The sequence below is a fragment of the Mus pahari genome, chromosome 1 (genome assembly GCF_900095145.1).
Source record: "Mus pahari chromosome 1, PAHARI_EIJ_v1.1, whole genome shotgun sequence".
NCBI lineage: Eukaryota > Metazoa > Chordata > Mammalia > Rodentia > Muridae > Mus > Mus pahari.
The window spans coordinates 115,094,837-115,102,525 of NC_034590.1; the positions used below are offsets into that span (position 1 = coordinate 115,094,837).

At 45.7% G+C, this 7,689-nt stretch overlaps 1 protein-coding gene across 1 annotated transcript in view; it reads left to right on the forward strand.

Moving 5' to 3' along the window:
- The first annotated feature begins 6,027 nt into the window (after positions 1 to 6,027).
- Positions 6,028 to 7,689, forward strand: part of C1H11orf24 (chromosome 1 C11orf24 homolog) — an 8,419-nt gene continuing 6,757 nt past the window's right edge. Inside the window, exon 1 of the mRNA XM_029542086.1 lies at positions 6,028 to 6,143. The gene's annotated coding sequence lies outside the window, so the exon portion shown is untranslated. The remainder of the gene's footprint in view (positions 6,144 to 7,689) is intronic.

The window sequence follows — 7,689 nt, forward strand, 5'->3', positions numbered from 1 at the left end:
TTTTTTGTTTGTTGTTTTTTTTTTGAGACAGGAACTCACTTTGTAAACCAGGCTGGCCTCGAACTCAGAAATCTGCCTGCCTCTGCCTCCCAAGTGCTGGGATTACAGGCATGCGCCACCACACCCGGCCCTCAGCTTATAACTTATCAAAGAAAGTATTTAATTAGGGCTTGCTTACAGCTTCAGAGGGTTAGTCCACAGTCATCGTGGTAGGGAGTATGACTGCAGGCATGTAGACATGGTGCTGAAGCAGCAAAGAGCTTACATCCTGGTCCATAGGCAGAAGGCAGAAAGGAAAATCAGACCGGGCCTGGAGTGGGTTTTTGAAACCTCAGAGCCCACCCCCAGTGACACACTTGCTGCAACAAGACTGCAATTCCTAATCCTCCCCATACAGTTCCATTAACTGGAGACCAGCTATTCAAACATTTAAGCCTCTGGAAACTGTAGTGGTGGTTTTTACCTATACTGCTTTGGCTCCTGGTGCGTTGTATGCACTCACCACACAGGAGCAATCTGGATTCGAAAATGAAAGACACACGAACACACATCAGTTAATTTTTGACATGCTGTGACTAGCTCAAAGGCTGGGCATTCTAAATCTTCCCCTGCTAATGACCGCTCCCGTCCAGGATACCTGAGACTCCTAAACCTTCCCCTGTTACCCCACGCCCAATAGGGGAAGTGGCCAGTGGCCAGTTACCCAAATTCTTACATAGCTGGTTGGTTTTCTCCCCTGCAGCTCTTACGTCCTGTCCTTCTCCCCTGAACCATGATGATTCTCTTTCTCCCTAACAGTTCTTAGCCCTCACAATCCAAAGGTCATGCCTCAGTCTATCTGCACAGCCATTGGCTGTTGGCACTTTATTGATCGATCAAAGACCAACTGGGGACAAGGACCTTCAGCATTTGGACACACAGATTCCTGATTTGGGAGACCAGATTAATTGAAAGCATTAAAACCAATTCCAGGGGACCATTATCATCCAAATCACCACAGTATGAGCATCCATTATCGAGTCTCCAGAGACCATCAGGTCTTGAGGACTTAGATCTAATCAATGGATTAATTCCTAAATAGCTTCATGACCTGATAGCATTGGGAAGTATGAAATAGGAGATGGGAGGAAGTGGGTTGCTGGAGGGGTATCCATGGGCTACATCTTCACTTGCCCGTTCCTGTATGCCCCTGTCTTCTGTCTCACCTGTGCCATGGTGTGTGTGGTTAGAGGATAACTTCTTGGAGTCAGTTCTCTCCTCCCACCTACAGATTCAGGGGATGAAACCAAACCAATATTGAAAGACAAGGCTTGCCAGTGGTAAAATTGACTCTGTTTATGGTTTTGTTTGTTTGTTTGTTTACATTGAAGCAGGGTATCACTATGCAGCCCTAGGTGGCCTTGAACTCAGTATGTAGACCAGACTGGTCTTGAACCTGACTCAGTCTCCCACACATCAAGACACCACTGTACCCAGCAAAATGACCATTATTCCCTGTACTTTTTTTTTCTTTCTATTTTGATATAATTTTGACTAAACAGAAGTTTTACAAAAATATTATCCAGTTCCTGCTTCCCCTTGTATTAACCCAGATTCCCCCATATGTTAGCATCTTATGTAACTACAGAACCATTGTTAAAAGCAAGAGATTAACCTTAGTACAATGCTAGGAACTTGATACAGACTTGGGATTGGGCTAGTTTCCCACATGGGCCAACCTCCTTCGGTGTGTAACTCTGAGCACTTTGGGCTCCTCTAGTCTCAAAGTTCACAGCCTGTTTTTCTGTTTTCACTTTTTTAATGAGTATGTAAGAGCTATATGCATACAGGTGTCCATAGAGCCAGTGGACATCCTGGACTCTTTGCCTCGACCTTGCTACATCTTGGGTCCTGAAACCTTGAGTAGGGGCAGTGAGGGATGGAGGAATGACAGCACATATATGATTGGATGAGCGTCTCTGATGGGCAGCTCCCAGGAAGCTCAGGACATTTATTATACAGAGCTGATGAACAAGGACACGGGTTAGCTCATCTCAGAGGAGCACTCTCTGCAGTGAAGCAGTCTTAGGACTTGGGGACTATCGTGGACATAGGCTTTAACCCCTCAGGTAAGGCTTTGCCGCTCACATAGGCTGAGGCACTGGGGGCCTACAATATGGCTAAGCCATGCCAGCAACACAATTCACTCAGGACTACACTCACTCCCTATACTTCTATACTTCTCACTGTGTAGCCCTGACTATCCTGGGACTCACTCTGTAGAAGAGGCTGGCCTCAAACTCAAGAAATCTGCCCACCTTTGCCTCCCAAATGCTAAGTACTGGGATTAAAGCCCTGAAATATGCCAGGTGTGGTAGCGCACACCTTTAATCCCAGCACTCGGGAGGCAGAGGCAGGCAGATTTCTGAGTTCGAGGCCAGCCTGGTCTACAAAGTGAGTTCCAGGACAGCCAGGGCTGTACAGAGAAACCCTGCCTCGAAAAACAAAACAAAACAAAACAAAAAAAATCCCCCCCAAAAAAGCCCTGAAATATTATTATTATTAAGATTATCTATTTATTATATGTAAGTATCACTGTAGTTGTCTTCAGACACTCCAGAAGAGGGCGTCAGATCTCATTACGAATGGTTGTCAGCCATTCGTAATGGCTGCTGGGATTTGAACTCAGGATCTTTGGAAGAGCAGTCAATGCTCTTAACTGCTGAGCCATCTCTCCAGCCCGCCTGAAGTATTATTTTAAAAAGAAGATGAGTATGAGCATGAGGCCAGCCTGCTGTACAGAGCTAGCTCCAGGACAAGCAGGGCTACAAAAAGACACTGTCTCAAAACAACAACATCAACAACAACAACAAAAAAGAAAAGCAGGCTGAAGAGATGGCTCAATGGTCAGAGGAACTGGGTTTGATTCCCAGCACCCATATGTGTGGCTCACAACAATCTGTGACTGCAGGATAAGACACTCTCTTCATGGGTATTGCGTGTAAGCAGTATACATATAAAAATTGACTGGGCACTGGTGGCACTTGGGAGGCAGATGTAGGCAAATCTTGGACTTTCTCCAGCTTAGTCAATAAAGCAAGTTTCAGGACATCCTGAGCTAAACAGAGAAACCCTGTCTCCAAAAGTAAAATAATAATAATAATAATAATAGTTCACATATTTTATAAATAATGAAAATTTACTTTTAAAATTATATTCTTAGCCAGTTATAGTGGTACATGTCTTTAATCCCAGCAGTCATGAGGCAGAGTTGGTGAATATCTGATTTTGAAGATGGCCTGGTCTTTATAGTGAGTTCTAGGCCATCTAAAGTTATTTAGCAAGACCTTGTCATGAAAAAAAAAGGGGAAAAAATTTACACTTCTACCATTTTTTTTGTTTGTTTTTCTGAGACAGTTTCTCTGTATAGTCCCTGGAACTCACTCTGTAGACCAGGCTGGCCTCGAACTCAGAAATCCGCCTGCCCCTGCCTCCTGAGTGCTGGGACTAAAGGCGTGCGCCACCACCGCCCGGCTGGCTCCACTTCTACCATTTTTATCTCATTGCTTGCCTGGGAAATTCGGAGTAGCATTCATGAAGACCTTGTGAACAAGCACATTGCTTCCAAATTTTCAAAACACTTTGGGTTTGTCTGTTTCTTTCTCTTTTTAAAAAAAAGTTTTATTTATTTATTTATTTTATATATATGAGTACCCTATATGAATATACACCTTCATGCCAGAAGAGGGCATCAGAACTCATTATAGATGGTTGTGAGCCCCTCTGGTAGAGCAGCTGGTGCTCTTAACTGCTGAACCATCTCTCTAGTTAGCCCCCAACCCCCACATGCCTGTTTATTTTGTTTCTTTTTTTTTTTTAAAGATTTATTTATTTATTATATGTAAGTACACTGTAGCTGTCCTCAGACACTCCAGAAGAGGACGTCAGATCTTGTTATGGATGGTTATGAGCCACCATGTGATTGCTGGGATTTGAACTCCAGACCTTCGGAAGAGCAGTCCGGTGCTCTTACCCACTGAGCCATCTCACCAGCCCGTTTACTTTGTTTCTTAAGGTGTCACTAAGTAGCCTTGGCCTGGAACTCACAGAGATCCTCCTGCCTCTGCCCCCTGAGTGCTGAGATCAGTGGCATGAGCCACCACACCCTGTTATCTCTGTTTTTCTGAGGAGAGAAATGAGAACCTTGGCATTTGAGGAAGCTGTGAATTAAACACCAGAGACTTTAACATCTGAGGAAAGCGTGAGCAGAAACTCCACACAATTGATGGTTCGGAGTCTTTTCACTGAGCACTGATACTGTATTTCTTCTTCTGGAACACCTTGGGAGATTAAAGCAAACACAAAGCAAAAGGAGCTTGTCTGCCAGTGCCTTCCTCCAGCTATTTTCAGCAAGCCCACAGGTTGATGAGCAAATTCCACACAGAAGCAGGTTGAACTGCAGGTGTGCTGGTCAAAGCGAAGCTTATATACAGTCTTAACAGAGCTCAGAGCAGGGTCCATTGGTTTCTGAGCCCAGGACAGGTTATAAAACTAGAAACAGGCCTGCTATGGTGGCACATGCTTTTAATCCCAGCAGGGAAACAGAAGTTGGAGGATTTCTGTGAGTTCAAGGCCAGGACGATCTACATAGCAAGCCCCAAACCAGCCAGGGCTAGACTGTGAAACCTTGTCTCAAAACAAAACAAAACTTGCAATGATGATCAGTCACTTTGGATTGGGCGTGGTAGAAGACCTTAAAAGGGTCTTACACAAATTGGCATTCAGTAACAGAATTCATTTACTGACTTGCAAAACCTACTTTACGTTAAATTCTTTTTTTTTTTTTAATTTTATTTATACAAGTACACTGTAGCTGTCTTCAGACACACCAGAAGAGGGCGTCAGATCCCATTACAGATGGTTGTGAGCCACCATGTGGTTGCTAGGATTTGAACTCAGGAAGAGCAGTCAGTGCTCTTAGCCGTTAGGCCATCTCTCCAGCCCCTAAATTCTTTCTTTAAAAAATTATGTATGCTGGATGCAGTGGCCCATGATTTTAATCCTAGCACAGGAAGTCATGAGGCAAGTGGATCTCTGTGAGTTCAAGGACAATCGGATCTATGCAGAAGGGATACGAGGCAAGTGGATCTCCATGAGTTCAAGGACAATCAGATCTATGCAGAAGGGATACAAAGAGAGACACTGACTCAAAAATAAAACGCAAACATTATGTATGGGAGTTTTGCCTACACCCATACATATTATGTATGTATGTATGTGCACTGGAGGCCTGAAGGCCTGCTGTTTCAGGTGGTCGTGAGCCACCGTGTGGGTGCTGGGAATCGAACGGGGTGGTCTGCAAGAGCATCAGTGCTCTTAACTGCTGAGCCATCTCTCCACCCCTAATCTTTTAAAATTAAAAGCAAGTCTCACAGGCTTTCCATTTCGTTCCACGTGTCATGCCACGTGTAAAATTCCAAAGCCCTTTGTGAGACTGTTTCTGGACTTGAAAAACAGAAGCGAGATCCTCTTGCAGAATTAAATCAGTGTATTGCCTTTCAGGTGAAATGCTTAGCCAGAAGCTGGCAGGTGCAGTGCGTGCAAAGCAAACCTCAGTAGCCAAGCCATGCCTGCGAGCAGGGACAAGGCTGGGCCGCCTTAAGGCATTGAATAGCGGAAGGGAGGAAAGATCAGAAACCGGGTCGGAAGAGCCTCATAAAGTACCTCACGAGGCCTTCGAGAGCTGCCCTGTCTAGACCAGCCATCGTCCGAATACATCTGCGTTCACCTGATCTGACCCCTCTTCTCCCCGGCTTCTGGGAAAAGCCCTAGACACAGACATAGCCTACAAGTCCCTGGATCTCTCACTTCCGTTAGATCAGCTCCAAATAGCTCTGCGTGGCCAAGGCGGGACCAAGTTGGAAGGCAGCTCCTGAAGCAGGCGTGGCCTAAACAAACCACGCCCATTGCACGCGGCCGCGCGTGCCAGCGGCAGCCTATTGGTCCTGCTTTCGTGACGTCTTTCCGGGGCGGTCCGGGTGGGGTCCAGCGCGCACCAGTGAGCTGAGCTAACTGGGTTTCGCTGCGGTCCACGTCCCCGCGCGGGGCTGAGTCGCTGAAGTGGCTGCGCTGCGGTGTGAGGGCCACGGGCCTGCCGCGCCCGGGTAAGCGACCCGCACTGCCGTCCAGGGAGCTGTCGTGAAGGCCCCTTGAACCGCTTGGGGATGGACAGCGAGGTGCGGGGCGGAGGAGGGATGAATGGGGACCCGGTGCGCCAGGCGGTGAGGAATGGAGATTCAAGGCGGAGGAGGGAGGAATGGGCCGAGCCCTTAGAGAAGCATGGATGCGCAGGAGGAGGAGGTGGGCTAACGGCGATCGCCAGTCGATGCTGGGCAGTTTGCGAGCTCACTACGGACATTCGAGAGTAGGCGAGTCTTGGATCAGGCAGTACCCTAGAAGGTGTTGGTCTCAGAAATAGTTGAGGCCTGCACCCCAACTCTTCTACCTACTAATGAGGAAAATCCATCACAGTTTTCCTTCCTCCTCATTGGTCTACTTGCCTGCCTCCCCTTGTGGCCGCTAGCTTGTGCACTTAACGGTCTGGCTGGAGCTTAGAAGTCCGACTCTTAAAGACTTGCATTACTTACACCTCGACCCCTAGAAACCAGCTTTAAAATTTAAATAAGTCAATCAGCAAACTGTTTAAAATACAGGTTTTCCATTTATAAATTAGACTCGCCTATTGGACAGTGGAATATCAGAAGTACTGGCTTAGCAAGCGTTTAGAATACAGACCTTTGGCATTTTAGTAGTTAGACCTGAGTTTCTGAGCTTTCAGAAACCTGGAGATAAGCAGTGCAATTAAGATAATATTTAATGTTCTGGGATCGTGGGCTAATGTCTGCCACGTGGATACATCCTTTAGATCACAGGGCAATGTCTTTGTACATAAGTCCAAGCAGGTGATCTGTCAGTATTAGGTAAGTGGCTGTGGTTTGTCCTGTACTAGCTTTCCTAATTTCTGTTCTGTATATTGGTAACTTCCCTAGCTTGGAGTAGAGACAGGGCCCTGCTGATAGGGATTACTAATGGTCTTTGCCGAGTCTGGACTTCTTGTATTGAAATCTGTGTATGTCAGAGAAAAAGTTCACCAATTTGAGTTCTAGTGATTTGTATATAGCAATCTACACATCATAAAGGAATTAAAACACACATAAAGTTAAAACACACACATAAAGGAGTTAAAAGCAAGGCAAGATTGCGAGTGCAATCTAGCAAACAAACATTAGAGGAATTGGGAGGCATCTCAAGGGTTAGTTGCCATTTGGGGACTCAAACACGTCACATGGCTGAACTTTAGTAGGAGCAGCTCAGGAAATGCAGACTTAAAGTCTTATGTGTATAGACATTGCCCTGTGGTTGAAAGGGTGTGCCCATGTGACACAATGGAATTGGGAACATTAGGTACTGGCCTTGTATGAGCTGGCAAAGGTGTCCTGATGCTTACTCCCTGCAGAGCCTGTGGGGGACCAACTCCCAAAAAGGAGACTCAGCACCAGTCTGTCTGGCCTAGTTTCTGACTTAATACTTGCGTTTTTTTTTTTTTTTTTTGTTGTTGTTGTTGTTAGTGTTTTCTTTCCTCTACTTAATGTCTATGGGTGTTTTGTTTTGTTTTGTTTTAAAGATTTATTTATTTATTATATGTAAGTT